Source organism: Misgurnus anguillicaudatus, chromosome 2, assembly GCF_027580225.2.
Source record: "Misgurnus anguillicaudatus chromosome 2, ASM2758022v2, whole genome shotgun sequence".
Classification (NCBI taxonomy): domain Eukaryota; kingdom Metazoa; phylum Chordata; class Actinopteri; order Cypriniformes; family Cobitidae; genus Misgurnus; species Misgurnus anguillicaudatus.
The window spans coordinates 47,223,854-47,243,662 of NC_073338.2; the positions used below are offsets into that span (position 1 = coordinate 47,223,854).

The 19,809-nt window shown below is 37.2% G+C and overlaps 1 protein-coding gene across 6 annotated transcripts in view; it reads right to left on the reverse strand.

Moving 5' to 3' along the window:
- The window catches only part of LOC141350977 (adhesion G protein-coupled receptor L2-like), a 153,663-nt gene extending 136,775 nt beyond the window's left edge, over positions 1–16,888 (reverse strand). For 2 of the 6 annotated variants that reach the window (XM_073856879.1, XM_073856873.1), the window contains exon 1: positions 16,349–16,882. The gene's annotated coding sequence lies outside the window, so the exon portion shown is untranslated. Of the gene's footprint in view, positions 1–16,348 lie in introns of all 6 variants that reach the window. The other 4 variants (XM_073856881.1, XM_073856875.1, XM_073856890.1 and 1 more) reach the window with 3 other exon arrangements.
- Between the last annotated feature and the right edge of the window lie 2,921 nt (positions 16,889–19,809).

Here is a 19,809-nt window from a genome sequence, read left to right on the forward strand (position 1 = left end):
TGTAATGCTCTGTTCATAAATGCGAAACAAAATTTGCATCAAACACGCAGCTGCATTGGCAAACAAAAATTCAATTAGAAATAAACTACTTTCGTCATAAAGTCGACGCAGGAGGACGGCCACCTCGGGCTTTGATATAGAAGCACAATATGCATAGATTAAAACTGTGAGAATTTCCCCCGCCCGTACAGCCTGTAAATTCTTCATGTTTTTTTCTGTCACCAGCCTCGTGTTAATCTTCAGGCCGGCCGCTGGCTGGCGAGACGCTCTCATTTCATTTTCTGCCCCCAATCCACCACACCAGCTTTCTTCCCCTCTTCTTTTCCCCGGAACGTAATTCCTTCTTGTGTTTGTGTAGCGTCCCTTAGTTACCATACAGAAGACGAACCGACACACCGAGTTAAAAGCTTGCCGGGTTCCACTCAACGAAAACAAACCTTTCAATAATTCACTGTCATTGGTTGGACCGCCTTGATTTTCATCATGGTCTGTGACAGCTCAAAACAGACAGAAGAGCATCATTACAGGTCTAACGACACCATCAGCAAATCACTAAAGGCTCATGAATTAAAAGGACATAGGACCGAAATTAGAATGGATTTTGAGTATTTTTAGTTCCTAAACTAGGGTGTGTAAACTAGTGGTTACACTAACCCTCCCTGCCAGAGGCTGCGAGGCAAATCTATGTGGCCAAGATCAATTAAATTCGATTCTTAAGTCATTACAACATCTAACTTATGATTTTTGAACTGAAAACTTGGATTTGTCGAGTAACAAATTACCCCAAGCGCCTGCCTGTATCGCTTTCCTGACCTGAGCAATAAGAAAGCATCAGCACTTGATCATTTGATTAGAGCAATGTGACAACACTAAAGACAGTTAGCAGGTGACAAAATCGTGTAATACCATACACGTGTTTTATAATGCCTTTTCTGCTATCTTCATTTAAAACATTCCTCAAACGCTTGACATTTTGTTTCTTACAAGGGTTTAATCTCCACATTTGAATTTTTGGTTCCTTGCCACTGTCACCATCTTGGTTTACTTACTGGGAGACTGCTGACATTAGCTTAACTTACCCCTGGTTTTACAGACAAGGCTTAAGGTCCTAGACTAAAACAAATGTTTGAGTAGTCTCAACAGAAAATAAATTGCACTGACAGATCTTAAAATATGCCAATGCCATTGATTTGCCTTAAGATACAAACCAGTAACGTCTTTTTCGAGGGCATGTTTATAAAAGATGCTTCACTGTAAAATCTGCTAAGTTATTTTTAACCCAGTGCTGGGGAAAAATTGGACAGAACACATGCTGGGTTAATAAATAAACCTATGCTGGGTTGTTTCAGCGCAATGCTGGGTTGTTTCAGTGCAAAGCTGGGTTGTTTTAGGGCAATGCTGTGTTGTTTCAGCGCAATGCTGGGTTGTTTTAGGGCAATGCTGTGTTGTTTCAGTGCAAAGCTGGGTTGTTTTAGGGCAATGCTGTGTTGTTTCAGCGCAATGCTGGGTTGTTTCAGGGCAATGCTGGGTTGTTTCAGTGCAAAGCTGGGTTGTTTTAGGGGAATGCTGGGTTGTTTCAGCGCAATGCTGGGTTGTTTTAGGGCAATGCTGGGTTGTTTCAGTGCAAAGCTGGGTTGTTTTGGGGCAATGCTGGGTTGTTTCAGCGCAATGCTGGGTTGTTTCAGCGCAATGCTGGGTTGTTTCAGCGCAATGCTGGGTTGTTCCAGCGCAATGCTGGGTTGTTCCAGCGCAATGCTGGGTTGTTTCAGGGCAATGGTGGGTTGTTTCAGGGCAATGGTGGGTTGTTTCAGGGCAATGCTGGGTTGTTTCAGGGCAATGCTGGGTTGTTTCAGGGCAATGCTGGGTTGTTCCAGCGCAATGCTGGGCTGTTTCAGCGCAATGCTGGGTGGTTGCGGCGCAATGCTGGGTTGTTGCGGTGCAATGCTGGGTTGTTCATGCGCAATGCTGGGTTGTTCATGCGCAATGCTGGGTTGTTCATGCGCAATGCTGGGTTGTTCATGCGCAATGCTGGGTTGTTTCAACGCAATGCTGGGTTGTTTCAACGCAATGCTGGGTTGTTTCAACTCATGGCTGGGTATATTTACCTAGCATTGTAATAAAAATAACACAACAGAATTTAGATATTAATTTAACAAAGGCCTAGTCCTGGCTTCAGATAAGCCTTGTAAGTAAAAACAGGCCTTAGTGTAAATTTTGTTAATATAGGTTTTCTTGAAATGGCCCTGCTACAATCTTAAGGACATCACTATTTCAGTTTTGTATAGGCGTGTGGTGCTGGGGTGAACATATTGATGTTGACGAGCAATTCCATGCAAATGTCAACCAAGCACAGTTTTTAACCATACTGATATATCGTATAATTGGGTGTTATTGCTTCTGATTTTTGTAATTTTAAAGGTGCAGTGTGAAACTTTTATGACAGAAATGCAATATAATCTACATAACTATATTATCAGTGGTGTATAAAGACCTTTCATATTGAACTGTATTGTTTTTATTATCTTAGTATGAGCCGTTTTTATCTCCATACTGCGCGGGTCCCCTTACACGGAAGTCTCCATTTTGTGCCAACATGTTTCTACAGTAGCCCTAAACATACAAACTGCTCTACAGACCGTGTTTCGTCAATACTGTATTTTGTCTTAGACAACAAACATGTTTTCCTTTTACAGCTACCATAGCATTTTGGTGAACTGAGCCGTTGGTTGCAATTCACAATCTCACTGCTAGATGCCGCTAAAATCTACACACTGCACCTTTAATTTACAAAAATCCTACAAAGAATGTGGCCTCCAAAAACGTATGACCTTTTTTGTCACATCCATAACTGGGGCTGCTCGATCATTTGTAAAATCATAATCATGATTATTTAACATGATTACTCTGTGCCTATGAAAACATGCTTTTATGTAACATTTTTATCTAGTTTTACAATAGGCTCAAAATAAAAACCGATTAATTGCACTGCCCTATCCATAATGCATGCATGTTTCCCTATAGACTGATATTTTTCTAATGTCTGGATCGTCGGGGGTTAATGAAATTATAAACAGACGGTTAAATATATTGGTAATAAATGCATTCTCTGAGAAATTTTATAACAAGTTTTGACTGCAAATGTCACATCCATAAGGCTGGAATGGCCCTGATGTAATTTCTCTTTGCCTTAATGATTTCTCCTTGCTTTTAACACCACTTATCATGGCATTATTGCAATTATGTAATGTCAAACTCTTCCTCTTGTCTACATTTTTTTCTTATTTCCATGTAATATGTCTAGTCTAATATGATGCTTGTTATTTATCACATTAATTGACTAAATCACCAACAGTCAAATAGTTTTATCAGATTACAATCTCTATGATGAAAATAACATTTGCAATAATACTAAATATTTAATATTTAGTTTATTTCACGTAAAAAGTGCTATATAAATATATCTGACTTGATTTCATGTGTTTACCAGAACAGCACAAGGAACAGGAAGCAATGCTAAACACTTTTTCAGTTAACGCCAGACCACTTCAGTTCAGTTGCTGTGTAACAATGTAGTTACACTTGCACCTGATAATATCATGCAATTCAAGCAGGTAATTACTTTGATCGCAAACACTGATACAACAAGCCCGAGAAATGATCTCTGATTGCAAAAGCAACATTAATTGCATTCCATCTTTTGCGTAATTGTGCAGAAGTGTAGCACGACATAAAATTAAATTTACCATTTTCACGACTTTCGCCATTAGCGAAATAATCGCGATCTGCCTCGAGCACTTTTAGGAGCTCATGATTTCCATAATTAAAACCCTGAACGATCATCAGCAATCACACTAGCTCTCGCCCGCCGTTCAACACAGACTCTCTTTTGCGACACATCTAGCAAAACGGTCATGCCTCTCTCTTCACAGTCCTGTTTCAAATGAAACAAATCATTGCCAATCAGGGGGGGGGTATAAATTAGGAGCTCTTATTTCACTGGCACTATACGCCACAGAATTGCGGTTTCTGTCTACATCCATAACTGCATTTACATTTATGCATTTGGCAGACGCTTTTATCCAAAGAGACTCACGGTGCATTCAAGGAACATATTTATCAGAAAAAGTGTTCCCTGGGATCGAATCCAGAACCTTTTGTGCAGCTTATGCAATGCTCTACCAACCGAGCTACAGTAACACACACATCAACTTTTCTACTAAACTAGCGGTAAAGGAAAGCACAAATTTATTCGGTCTGAGAAAAACAAAGACATTACCAAGCACAAATGTTTGAATTCACAATCTTGCAATACATATGCCTACTTTTTCTTTTATAAAACTGATATGTGAAAATGAAGTTGTAAATCTCTTATAACATCAAGGTGTTGTCCTCGCAAGTTCAAATTCAGCTCGCATCATTTTCTCATCATCAAAATCAGAGAAAGAGGCAAAGAAATAGAATTAATGATTGTAAATGCTTTGCATTCACTATATAATAATTTCGTATTATCAAGTCAACAAAAGTGACGTAAAGGTCCAAAACTCAGATTAAAATAATCAATACAAAAAGCTGAGAAATGCACATATGCAGTTCTTCTCCATTCGAATACTTTAGCCCCCTAATGAATGTCAAATGGGCTCATCGAGGTCCTCCTCAATGCCATTAGAATCTAGATGATGATTCATAACCGTTTGGCACCGAGCTCTTCGGGACATCAGCATGAAATAATGTGGCGCACATTAACGCATCAACCTGATTTCTCACGTGCTCCCTTCCACTTCAGGGAAACGTGGCATAATCAGCACAGACAACCGGCTCGAGTGGCGCATTAAACGACACACAATAGACGCGCAACATCCTCCGCCGCCAATATCTGCATGCGCATCCTCTCGCCCGAAAAATAATATAATAAGTTTAAAATTCCCACAGAGAGATAAAAACATATTACCGCTCTGGGCTCTGAAAAGCCTGTGGTCTCTATCTATGCTAATGTAGCCATTTGTTGTGGCGCAGGAGCCCAAGGGCCAGTACAGACGTCTCGCAGGTCAATGCTAATCCCCTGATAGATGGAGCAACAAGACCTTTAACCATTCATCAACCTCCAATTCACAACTCCAACGGGGTGTGCAGCGCCAACACGGAGCGCTTAATACAAAACCAAAAAGGTCTAGAAACTATCCATCATTCAAACCTGGCAGCTCCAGCAGGGTGTGTTTAAAGGACCGTTTTACTCCTTTAAAAAGCCTAGGGAGGACTAATCGTCAAAGGTGCCCCCGTTCACCGGCCAGATGGTGGGTGCGCCGTACAGGTCCTAACATCCAAAAAAGCAAGATATGTTCTGTATCACTTTGAACTACAAAAAATACGTATAGCAAACAAAAGTGCAGGTGGCAGTGGAGACAAACAAATGTTTGCAATGAACTGGAAGTTTCGCTTGGTAGTCCCACAACTTATTTACCCTCAAGTAATCTCATTAGTATCAGTTTAAGTCAAGTCATGACATAAATAATACTATTTCCGGGTCCAAGCCTTCACTCATTTCAATTAGGGGTGTAAGATATTTGTTTGTGGACAATTAAAATGTCTTTGTATTGCGCCTACATCAAGTATGGGGCAAGTGTAAGTATGCGTCAAACTGAGGCGCGCGCAACATGAAGGCGAGTTAAGGGCCGGGTATACTATTTTTCCGCGTCCAAGTCCGCGGAGCTTTCAAAGTATACTCACCGCGCGTTCGACACATGATTTCTTATTCAAATTATTACTCTACCAGGCCGTCAGGGCAGCACTGATTTGTGACATTTACAGTACATTAAAAAATGTATGATAAGTAAAGAAAAGTAGACGATCTACCATTGCAAACAAAGTTTAGATCAAACATCAAGAAAACAAAGAATCAAACATTATGGTGACAAAAAAGATCCACATCTTTCTGTTCTTGGAAGAAGTGAAAATAAAAGAGAAAACAATTACAATGTGATTTTTGTGTGCTGTCCCGTATCAATATTTTCGCGCGCATGCGCTGTTGTACGCGTACTGTCCTTGAACTGTTCGTGCATATTCTATTACCTTGTAGAACTGCATTTTTAAATGGGGGCATAAGTATGGCTGTATTAAAAAAAGCAGTGGTGATAAAATCGTGAAATCGTGATTTCTCAAAAAAAAAAAAAAAATTGTGATATGATATTCCCCCCCTATCACCCACCCCTAATTTCAATCGAGGATGCTATTTAAACAGATATTTATGAACATTATTTATTTATATCACACATGTAAGAGAAAATTGTATAAACTCAGTTTACACTGCAGTCTCCAGGCTCAAAGAGTCATCAACAACAATATATTAATAATTCGTAAAAAAATGCCAATGAGTCTGGTCATCTCGGATTTTTCTATGGAGATAAAAATTAAGATCAGGGGTTTTTGATAGTCTAACATAATGAAATGAGTGTATATTAGCGTGTTTTTAGTTATTTCTTTATGGAATTTGAGATCTGTTACACCCCAAAGCGGTGCATAATGTCAGACTTAACAACGGATTCCTAAAGATATCTGTACATGGAGCACGCGCATAGACATTCGTATACGTTTGGATAGATGCTTACACAATATAAATCTATTGACAGCATCCTCAGAAATTCTTATGCTACGTACACACCAAACGTGGGGCATCGTGTTACTCGCTCTAGATTACTCGCAGGATTTAACTTCGTGTCATGCAAATTTTGAATATTTTCAACTTGGGACGAAGATGCATTTGAGGTGAATAGCGCGTGAATTCACATCGCCCCACGCGAGGAGGCGTCTGATCACGTCTTTGCATTAACTTTGTATGTAATATACTCGCACAAATCGTTGAACTCGCGTCTGGTGTGAGCCCACAGTTAGGCTGATTTTGTCATTTTTTTATTAAATAGAGATGCTTACCGTCACATTTACTTAAAAGGGATAGTTCACCCAAAAATCTGTCATCATTTACTCACTCTTATGTTGTTACAAACCTGTATGACTTTTGTGTTATTTTGATGAACCCAAAAAAATATATTTTGCGAAATGTTACTGTACCTCATTGACTTCGATAGTAGGAAAACAAATACTATGAAAGTAATAAAATGATAAATGATGAAGATATTTTGATAAATGATGGTAATCACACAGTTGATGGTACCCTACTACCCATTGAATTCCATTGTATTTGTTTTTCCTACTATGGACGTCAGTGGATACAATCAAATCTGTGCATACCATCATTTATCAAAATATTTTTTTATGTTCATCAGAAAAAATAAATTTATACAGGTCTACAACAACATGAAGATAAAAAAAATATTTTTGGGGACCTATCCATTAAACATTTCCTAACTTGACATTATAAAGATGTTATATACTTTTTAGGGATGCGCGATATATCGGTCGACATATCGTTATCGGACGATAACTGCTTATTTTTAATATTATCGGTTATCGGTCTGATAGCAAAATTAGGCCGATAAATGAAAGCCGATAAATGATGGATTATTTTGGTTTGTTGAACCACTTCCCTTGCTCATTGCTGGCCATGTGGAGTTTTGATTGGTGCTTTTTGTGACATAGCACGAAGATGACACGTGTTGCGGGCTTAAGAAGAGTATGCTAGTCTAGCGCAAAGACAAGATGTCCCCGGTCTGGGACTTTTTCATTGTGAAAATAATATGAATATTAATCGGCCTATGTATATCGGTTATCGGCCCCCAAATATAAAGAGTTATCGGCATCGGCCAAAATTTCCATATCGGTGCATCACTAATACTTTTATATCCTATATTTTTTTGTGTCATTTAAGCTGAATCATTGTAAAACCACACACACAAATACAAAATCAGTGAACCAACAAACACACATTTTGATGTAGCACAGTGTTCTGCTTGTGTTTCATATATGTTGAGCTTTGATGATAATTATGTTCAGCCATACAAAAACCCAAACGACTCTCCAAAGATTTGATCTGAATCTCATTTAGCCATTAAAGCAGACTCGATCATATAAAGTTTATCCATTTACTGATAAATATATAAGGACGCTTATATATATATCGTATCCACTTATTCGACTCATTTGCAAGTACCCATTCACGTGTGAGCCAGTCCTCATCAAGGGTTCATTAAAATGTGTACATCTTCAAAGTTGCACACTCAAGGCTTGCATATCCACCATGATTTGAAATATGTATGTTCTTGCAATAAATGCAACTATCCAGCTGCTTTCAACCAGTCTGTAATTTTCACATAGATCAACTGGTGAGAAACCAACTACAACTGTTCTGAGAGATAGATAAGACCATCATTTCCATCACACATAAACATGCCGTAAGTGCCGTGATAGTCCTACAGGAGCGTAAAATCGTTTTGGCAAAACAGGAATGCATTTCTCTTGATTCATCTCTTGTTTTCTTCTCCATCGTTTTATCTTTTTTTCAGAGAAACAGACAGTGACGTTCCGTCGAGCAATCCTGCTGTGACTGAAGATTGCACTTAACGCTGGAGAACTGCTGCATTACCATCGCACCCTATAGATTTGTCCCGGTACACAAGAAACATTTGCTGTTATGTATTCAGCAGATGCTTTTATCCAAAACAACTTTTACCTGAAATTTGAACCCATGACCTTGGCATTGTCAGCGCCACGATCAACAAGAGCAGGAACTCATGCGCGTCTCTCTTCACCTTATCAAGGTGTGCTTTTGGGAAAGCAGATCATGTAATAGTTTGCAGTTGCATCATTTCAACTTTCCTGCTCTTAAAGTCGGGAAGAAATCCTGCCTGCTGGGTAGAGCTTCATTCTGTAATACAATGTACCGAAATGACTAATAACCGAGACGAGGGAGGTGTCTCTCTTTAAAGCAACTATTTTAATGGCCTCCATACAGTCTTTCAAAAAGTTTCGAGGACGATCAATGGTTCTGGGTGAAATCACTGTCACTCAAGAAACCTTATGTGTTCAGCAGTACTCAGAGGGGAAACGCAAGTTTCTTTTCAGCTCTGAAAGGTTTCTGGCAGCTACAGAAAAACTACCACTAATTTAAAAACACTCTTTGACAAAGTATCAAAAACAGGCCTTTTTGTAGGCTTTTTAAGGAAGCTGTTTTTTTTCTAGCTGAATTTTAATTTAGCACTAAAAAAGTAGTTCCTGTGTAGCTCAGTGGTAGAGCATTGCATTAAGAGTGCAAATGGTCATGTGGTTGAACCCAGGGAACATACATACTGATAAAAAATACCTTGTATACCTTGCAATGCACTGTAAGTCATCAGCCAAATGCATAAAAATCTGCCTGTTATACTAGTTTTTTGGGTCGCACACCTCGTCAGATAACGGTTTATAAATAAATAGTCAATAAGCTAATTTGTTTAATTATTAGGGCTGTCAAAATGAACGCGTTAATAACGTGTAAAAGCAAATTCTTTTTAACGCCAATAATTTTATTAGCGTGCGATTAACGCAATGCACAATTTCTGTTTGACCCCCATAGTTGATTAATTGAGACGCAGCCTTAGGGGTTGTGCACACCAAAACTTTTACGCCCGCAACCGGCGCATGTTTTCAATTGTTTCCAATGGAAGCTCTGCATTTGTCACATAAGCCAGCAACTAGCAGTTTTCTTCCGCGCTGAAAACCGGCGTCCAGTGTTTTTTCCACGTTCAGCGCTGAGCGCCACGAGTTGAAAAATGTTCATTGTTGGGTAAAAAGCTGCGCTCGTTGTCCAGGCATTTTCAGTCGCGTTTAAAAGTTTTGGTGTGCACAACCCCTTAGGGACTGTTCACATTTCGCGTCTAAATCCGCACGGAAAACGCAATCGTCTGTTGGTTCTTGTCACATGACCTGAGGTGCACTTGCAGCATTCTAGAAATGTAAAATGTTTTTAACTCGACGCGCCTGAAAAAAAAGCGCCCCTACTTTTGAAATAACGAACTTGAGCGCGCAAAAGACGCGAAATGTGAATTGCCCCTTAGACAGTGAATGTGACCCGTGCTGCCTAATGATTTGTAGGTTTTCATAAAAATAAAAACATGAGGCTCTCGTCTAGCGAATCCAACGCTCTAAATGGACATTTAAAATGAACTTTTTTAAGAGGCTTAACGTCCTAAATAGGGATGCTCCGATCGATCTGCCGATAATGCTTGCTATGCTTCCCAGTGAATTACGGCGAAATGCCGCTACATCCAAAAGACAGGGGGCGCTCTCATGCAGAAACTCAAAATGCGCTGTAGACGAAGAACAATACACACGCAGCTATGATGACACGCAGCTTCAGGAAATGTCTTAAGGATATATTTATATTGCTGTTCTTAAAACCTTTTCAGGTATTTTCATGATAATAAAGAATATGTTTAATAATTATGTTTGACGAGTGTTGCTTTTTCAAATGCATGTTATAAACAACTCAAACTAACAGTCATTTCAGATCGATAAGGACTTACTGATCAAAAGCCGTAGTACATGAACTAGCTTGAATAAGAATAAGATCGGCTGTCCGATTCAGAATAGTGATCACCCACATATTTTTAGTGGAGATCGGCATTGATCGGACCATCCCTAGTCCTAAATGCTTAACTAATACACAAAGATGCATGTTCATCCACTTGCGCGTCTCATTTTGATTTGGGTTTTAAAACATACAGGAATTAGAAAATAGAGTGCAGGACTTGCTTGATGTTAAAATAGTCATTAGAGAGAAAACATTTGGGACCTGATTGATGTTAAAAGAGTTATTACCAAGACTCAAAACAATCTTTCTCACGCTGTCTGACACATCTGAAGCGCGTGCACACAGACGTGTATCTGTTTTGACAAGAATTCACGCAGATATAATCTGTTAGGTCTTAATTAAATGTTTGGTTAACTGTTGAGGAAAAATATATGATGTGTAACATTATATTATATCCTTGCATTGCAGTAGATCTTAAAACTGTCTGTCTCAATTTCAGAAAAAAAAGTTTAATATTGATATGGTTTTTGTTGTGTGTGTATTAAATCTATTAGTTTTACCTGTGATTGTAAGGTGTGGATGTGGTAATTTTTGTAGAAATTTGGGATTTTTTTTACTCTGTCAACTACAAACAGGTGTAGTTCTGTCATGTTTAGTCAGATTCCAACAAATCATACATTGTTTTGAAGCTTTAATAGAGAATGTTAAAATATAAATAAATCAATTTAAAAAATTTCCCCCTTCCGACTCACAAATGACGCTGCAAACAGCAAACAGAAATGGAGAAAGAAAAGGGTCTCCTGGAAAAAGAAAATCATATACAAAACAACAGCTGATGGGTCAGTCAAAAATGTAAACAGGCTGGTGTAAACATACATTTGCATAAAGCATATAAATTTATCCACACCCATGGTTGATTAGAGTATTAAATACTTGAAAATTGATAAAATTAAGATAAATTTAGAACAGATAAAAGTGCAATTAATTTGCGATTAATCACGAGTTAACTCATGGCAATCATGCGATTAAACTAGATTAAATATTTTAATCTACTGACAGCCCTATTAATTTTATTTTATGCTATTGAATAAAAAACAACTTTAGCCATGGTATTTAAAGATAACTTCATATGCAGGAAAAAAAACTTTTTATTGTTTTGTTAGTTAGCTATGAGAAGAATGAAATGTGGAGTTTGCTATACATGGCAAACTCATTCCTGAAACTCACAAACCTGTATTAATTCCTTTGTTCTGATTAACACAAAGGATTTTTTTCCTACTAGGAAGTCAATGGGGCCTCTGAACAGTTTGGTTAACATTTCTCAAAATATCTTCCTTTGTGTTTATCAGAACAAAGAAATGAATACAGGTTTGTAACAACATGAGGATGAGTAAATGATGACAGAATTTTCATTTTTGGGTGAACTATCCCTTTAACTGATCATATAGGGAACTATTACACCATGTACATTTTTTTAAATGTCTTAGTTTTACATTGTACAGTGTCTATTTTAGCATTTAAAAAAGATCTTGAAATACTTCTAAAAATACAACTAAATCTAAAAAAAAACTTAGTTTTTAGCTAGTGAGGCAAAATTGAAGTACTCTTTATTGTAACAGCATTACAATATTCAACATCAAATACTTAATATCTACTGTATATATGTAGGACTCGTACTGAAACAGATCTTTTGAGAACCGCTTTTGTAGGTTGACACGTGATAGCAGTGGCTTGTTAGCATCAGGAATTCTATAAAGTGACGTGAAGGACTCGAGACTTAGTTTCTAGGACAGTCGAAATGAGATCTCGAGTAATCCAGATCATTTCTGTGGGAACATTAGCACACTAAAGGGATCAATCTCCATCCTAACACTCAACCACTGGGCTGGTGACATTAAGGAGCGAATCAAATTTAAAGCAGAATCAGTAGAACGTTGATTATTTCAACACATGTCAGAGGTTGCCGTGAACACGTGTGTTGGGCACGGTCTGGAATTCCACGAAACGTATCCTGAACCACGCGTCTGTGAAATCATAATACTAATGATTATAATTAATCATCTACGACAGCCTTTCACTCCGGCAGAGTACTGAAATAAACATTATCAGCATTCCTCATCCACAGAGCAGACATTCGCGAAGAAACGCCACGCTCCCACCTCGTGGCATCCAATTGAATTCTTCCACCGTGCAAAAACACTCCCAAAACATCGTTATTTCACTTTTCCAGACGTGTCATTCCTCATTCCGAACAGCTCCGTACAAACAACGCCTTTTGCCGCAAGTTCTTGAGCCATCATTTCTTTTGACGTACAAAGGCTTTTGCTGGATGGAGTTAGTAAATAGTGGGAAAGGAAACCAGTGGCGTAATATGATCTAGCTGAATGCTATTTTCAAGGCAGCTTTCTTCCGACCGGCCTGTTGTAAATCATAGGATTTTTTCTAAAAGATATGATAAGCAATCCGCCCTGCGCCTTAAAATGTAATATGTGAGAATACATTCAGTATTTGCTATATCACATTGTGGCATGCATGGATGTGTGTTTGTGTAGGGCAAGATCATCCTGTTTAAATGCTGAACTACATTAAAAAAATCAATCAATATTTGAATTAGGATCAACTGGTGCGGTCTACAAACACTGGCCACGACCATCATACAAAACAAATAAAAAGTGTGTTTTCTGTTTGTTTGTTTTTTAGTGCAGCTTATCACAGTTTTACTGCAATAACTATAGTATTTTGGCATAAACTACCGTGGAAAAAGCAGTCAACAGCTGCGAGAACAACTGGAAAATGCTGGTGTCTGCATTTCATCAGCTGGGATAAACAATACTGCAAAATAGACAAAATGTCGTGAAATATTTGTGCACAGCATGAGACACTAAAGACGGTGCACAGCAGTATTTAAAAATCAACTAAAATATAATTAAACAACAAAAAGTGCAGCACCTAATAAAAACAGTCCAAGAATTAATCCTGGATAAACCTACTTTATCTGGAATTCTGTTTGTTCTTCTAATATACGGGTGATTCTCACGAAACCATTGAAACACCACGGCACTAATGATTTTAGCTTTAAAATGTGTAATATAGTAACATTAAAAAGTATCAGAATTAACACAATACTGTGTTCTACCCTGCACAATGTGTGATTTCAACATAAGAATTTATTATTGTAAATTTTATCTCATTTTCCGCTGAAATTCTCATTACCGCAATGTGTCCGGCTGTGTTTGAAGATGTGTTATGTTGTAATTTAATCAAATTAACACAAAAATATTAAGAAAAAAAATAAATGGATGTTTTGCTAGACTACTTTAGATGACAGAAAAAAATTTACTGAATATTCATGTATAATAATAATGAAGAAAAATTAGGAAAATGATGTGTCCATGCCTGATGTTCTCATCCTCCGCAACACTTTTTGAGAACAGTTTAAGCACACATACAGAATTTTAATAAAGTTTGATTTTGAGTGACCAAGCACATGGACCAGTTACTTCAAGATGGCTACCAGGTAAGATCATTTTTTTTTACAGTTAATTTGAAATATTGTCTTGTCAGATTGCTTACACGACATTTTGATTATCATTACCGCAACAGATGCTTATTAAATGTTAATTTAATTAATAGAAGCATAATACTCTGATTTTAAATGCATGTGCAGAATCTCCAAATTGTGTTCTTTCAGGTTTGTCATGTCATTTTGAAAATATGTCAGTGTTGATGTTTTCTGACTGTTGCGGTAATGAGATTTTTTAGGCCTAATTTTTTAAATTATGTTACAAAAAGTGTTAAATGATAAGTAAAAGTTTTTAAATTAATGTTCCCATTTACTCCAGACTTTGTTTTGCGATGTTTGGTGGGAAAAAAAGTAAATTTAAGCAATTTTTACATTTTCATGCTTGACATTTTTTAAACCAAGTTTTCGTGAGAATCACCCATACAATTCATATTTTAACCCAAGATAAACATTCAGGATTGGTACCAAATAATGTAAGGAATTCCTTTCTAGTACACATCCTTTAGGCTATTGTAGTACACTAAATGTACAACTTCCACTAATTCAACAATTAATGAACCAGAAACCTTTTAAAACTAAAATATGATGTGATGCTCTGATAAACTTAAGAGAAAAATCTTTTCCCATGCAAATCTTCCTCGAATCCTAATGTCCAAACTTTTTGGAGGGGGAGGTTTGGTGGTGGCTCAAGTTTGGCCATTGAGATGCAAGCACTTTGATATGTAAATGAAGGCCTGGAAAATGAAGTGCTGGAAATCACAGGCCGTTGATGTGAGCTGAGATGGCACTTCCTCTAAAGACATGCACAACAAATGGAGCGAATGAGAGCACACCACAACTGTGCATTTGTCCATGTGAATTCACTCTTCGCATTCAAATGAATGAACGCTAAACAATGAGTCACAATAGAGATTAAATGCACTGTACTTTCATGCGTTTAAAATGTAAATCATAGCGCTTTTCTATGAAAGGGGGGTAATATGGGTTCCTCACACACTTTAAATCATTCAACTAAAACTAACTTTAAATTGTTTAGATTAGTTTGAGACATCTTCTTGCAATTTTTTGTACATCTGTGGATGTCAGTTCACGTTAAAAAACGAATATATATATATATATATATATATATATATATATATATATATATATATATATATATATATATATATATATATATATATATATATGTATATGTATATGTATATGTATATGTATATGTATGTATATGTATATACACACACACATTAAATTCCAGCTCTATCTGTGGTGTTTTAAAACTCAAACATGTGTCCTGTGTGACCTTCGTCTAATTTAGATTCAACTTATTTCTAATATTTAAGGTTACTTAAATATTACGTTTTCAAGCAAGCTCGAAACCCTTTAAAAAGGATTGACCATAATGTTTCAGTTTCTTCCACACTTTGTTTTAATGACTGTCCATGGCACACACAAGTCCATTTTCTTTAAATACAAAATCACATTTTCAACAAACTAGTACCCTGATCTGTGAATTTCTGTCTTTCACATCACACACACAGCGAGTGTGACATGAGCAGCTCGTAGCACACTAAATAATGCATGTGCAGTAAAATGATCTCATTTTAGCTGCTGCAAAATGACTTTCTAAGAGACGAACAAAACTAAAATCAACTGAACCGAACCCTATTCATGTTTCCTATTCACAAACCCCATGCGAAAACGGTGATTAAATGCACTCCTGTTTTTCTTTTACCTAACCCCGCTGTTTAATTTATTTCTTACAGCTCATAGTACTATATAAGCACTGTGAATACTTTGGTAACATTGTGCATTCGTGCAAATAGCTTTCAATATTATTTATTACTGCAAAGCCTTTGATGTGGTGTAATAAATAAAGCCACAGAGGACAATGCGTGGCCAGTTTATAAAGGTGTTATTTGCCTATAACATCTCCATTGATTCATTGCACTGGCCTTCATCAGTCACATATAAAGTACAATTCAGCAGATATTATAATAATAACAAGATATAAGCACAGCTGGCACATGCATGCTCTTTTTTGGTTTTTCAAAACCAGACAAAGTGCTGTTATCAATGTCTTGTAGCAGGACAGTAAACACGCGCTGAACACTAGACGACCTGCATTCTTTCACATCCTTACACTGTTTAAGATTTTTTATTCATTGTGTTTTCATTTTAAATAGACACGTTTTTTTTTTTTAACACTGTTCTTTGATGTTTACTGTCCCGGCGTCTTAAGACCCAAATGGAATCGGTTGAGGTGCAGAAAGACGGTAACGTACGCGGTTTCACGAGGATAGTTACACTACGATAAATACTGTTCAAGCACATGCAAATAAACCTTGACTGAAAAGAAAAATACTCACATGTTGAGGAATATTTCCAGCAGTTTGTGTTTGGGCGCAGTATAAACTGAAAGGGTTTCCAAGTGACCCCTAAAAGCAGCGCACAAAGACTTTCAGCGCGTCCGACGCGTTCGCTCAGGTAGACGCGTCCCCAACAGATCCACGCGCTCCAGATAACTCCATCAGGCCCACGTATAACCTCTGCTCGTAAACCGAACAACGAGTGCTTATTTCACAGAAACATTTCGCCGTTTTCAGGAGCCCGGAGTGTCCCGGTCCGTGCAACGTTCGGTTCGGGCGCAATAAATTCGCGTGACGTCTACATCAACCCCACGCGTCCTCTCCTCATCGTGCCAGCCCGACCAGTTTTTATGAACTCGGTCGATACTCGTCGACTTGCCGTACGTTCGGCTGTAATTGTGTTTTTGAACTTAAGGAAATCCGAGCAGCTTCGTACTGCGCAAAGTGAATCTTGAGTCAGTGGGTGAAAGACGGCGAGCGAGCGCGTCGAGCCGGCTGCGTGTCTCTCTGCAGAGGTGCCCTGGAAAACGCGAGCTGGATTCACACCGGGGGATCCGGAGCGGGGCAGCACCTGGCTTTCAGGCTCAAACCCATTCATGAGGCCATAAACCTTATGGAAGGCTCTTTTCCTAACAACTGTTTAAACACTGCCGAACTTTGCTTTGGGAAAGCCATATAAAAGGTGATTTTCTTGTACACACCACACTGCTGTGTGTGCACTTCTAGATAAGGGTTTTTATTGAAATCTCAGTGTAGGTATATTTTTTTATGAAAATAATTGGATACACTTATAGTACTGCTGGTTATATAAACAAAAGAGAAAGAGAAACATTTTGAATTCAAATTAATTTCTATTATAGACTGACGCGATCCACGTCTGGATGCGAACTTTACTTCCGGATTCGTTTTTTTATGGTCTGACTAGTTGCTAAACTGATCTCTTGAACAAATTTCCTAGCTGATCTATGTGTTGTTTTTTTGCTTGTTATAGCCTATAAATAAACTACGTTTAAAGAACTTTGTTGTTATTTATTCTTAGCGGAGTTTACCGGAAGTTACGTGCAGACCACCACAGCCGCTTGTTTATGTTGTTACTGCTGAAACCGTCTATACAAAAACTTTGGAAATAAATCTTATTTCAGACGCTTTACAAGGAATACTGCTATACAAAGCCCAGTATGGGGATTGTGGGAAAACACATAAGAATGATAATGAAACAAATAAGAGATTAGCAACAAATAAATAAGTGTAACAAAATTTGTCTTTTTCACTGAAATTTCATGGGGACCTCCAGGAGGCCCCCTGATGTAGGAATTTAGATAAAAAAATCGTCCCAAGCTGTCATTGGGGCAGTATCCTTTAATACGATCCTAGTATACTGTTTGGTATAGATATACATTTGGTATATCTGAGGTAATTGCATCAGAAATAATGGCGATAGTCGATAGTAATGTCTTTTTAAGATCATTGATTATACACTCACCTAAAGGATTATTAGGATCATTAATGCAATGGTGTAATGATGTGGGGGATGTTTTCTAGGCACACTTTAGGCCCCTTAGTGCCAATTGGGTATCATTTAAATGCCACGGCCTACCTGAGCATTGTTTCTGACCATGTCCATCCCTTTATGACCACCATGTACTCATCCTCTGATGGCTACTTCCAGCAGGATAATGCAGCATGTCACAAAGCTTGAATCATTTCAAATTGGTTTCTTGAACATGACAATGAGTTCACTGTACTAAAATGGCCCCCACAGTCACCAGATCTCAACTCAATAGAGCATCTTTGGGATGTGGTGGAACGGGAGCTTTGTGTTCTGGATGTGAATCCCACAAATCTCCATCAACTGCAAGATGCTATCCTATCAATATGGGCCAACATTTCTAAAAAATGCTTTCAGCACCTTGTTGAATCAATGCCACGTAGCATTAAAGCAGGTCTGAAGGCGAAAGGGGGTCAAACACAGTATTATTATGGTGTTCCTAATAATCCTTTAGGTGAGTGTATGAAAATAAAATGGCATAATAATGCAAGTACATCCTTTAAATTAACAACTTAAATTTTTAAGAATATTAAGATAAAAAAATATGAAATATTAATATGAAATTGGAATGTAAGATTTTTTTATATTTAAATATTCAAAACATAAATTAATATCATAAAATATGCATTTCAATTTAAACAGCTAATAGTCATTGTGTCGAGATTTGAAATGGCATTTATTTGTATGCAAACAAACACACACACATGTAAACATTATGGCAATATATTGCCTCTCCAAAAACTACAGAGGTTATGTTCACTTATCGTGTGATATAGTCGTTATCGTGACAGGCCCAGGCCTACTGAACTCTTGCAAAAGTGTGAAGGTGTATGTTTTGAAAGGGTACCACCCCAGTAACAATTTTTTTAACAATTTTTACTGACAATGTGTTTTTTTATTTGTCTTTTGTGACTTGTGTTGTTAGAAATGTTATAGATTATACTATAAACAATTTACTTCAAGAATTTACTTCATTTTTATCAGCATTTTAGGATTTATGTTTCTGTACTGTAGCTTGGTGGTAGAGCATTACGTTAGCAGCACACAAACATCATTGGTAACACTTTACAATAAGGTTGTACTAAACATTTGTAAATGCATCTAATATGAACTAATACGAAAAAACTATTAACAATATAGTTTTTCAGCATTTGTTAATCTTTGTTAATGTTAGTTAATATCAATGCAGTTACTTGTTTTAGTTTATTGTGTATTAACTAATGTTAACAGTTTCAATGTTTGGTTTTAGTAAATGCTGAAATTAACATGAACTAAATGATGTAGAAGTATTGTTCATTGTTAGTTCATGTTAGCTAATGCATTAACTAATGTTAACAAAAAAAAACTTATTGTAAAGCGTTGCGGGTTGGATCAACCAAGAACACGTATACTGATATAATGTATAGCTTGATTGCACTGCAAGTAGCTTTGGATAAACTTTAATCCCTTGCTATTTATTATATGTGCAAAACAAAAAAGTATTTTTACATGAAAACTGTATTTTCACACCCTTCAGTAAAATAAGAATAACTTTTGAATTAGACATGCTAAAGAGATCATTCTTTTTTGGGTGTTTACTGTCCGCTGCTGGTAACAACCAAAACTGTCTGCAGTCTGCTAGAGCACCCAGAACCAGAGTTATACACTATCAAAGACAGTATTTACAACATAAAAAAGACAATTTGGTGTTTTATCATATGAAAAACACCCTAAATAACAATATTTGTCACAATCAGCAGCTTTTTATGTAACTTCAAAGGGTTTTCTTTAAAATTATATAAAGAAATTGCATTTATTCCACTGTATGTGGTTATGGGGACACTTCACATATTTTTAGGCAGAAATTGTATACAAAAAAGGTATTATTCCTACCTTCAGTTGGAGTAAAATAACTTTTGCATAGATTATGATA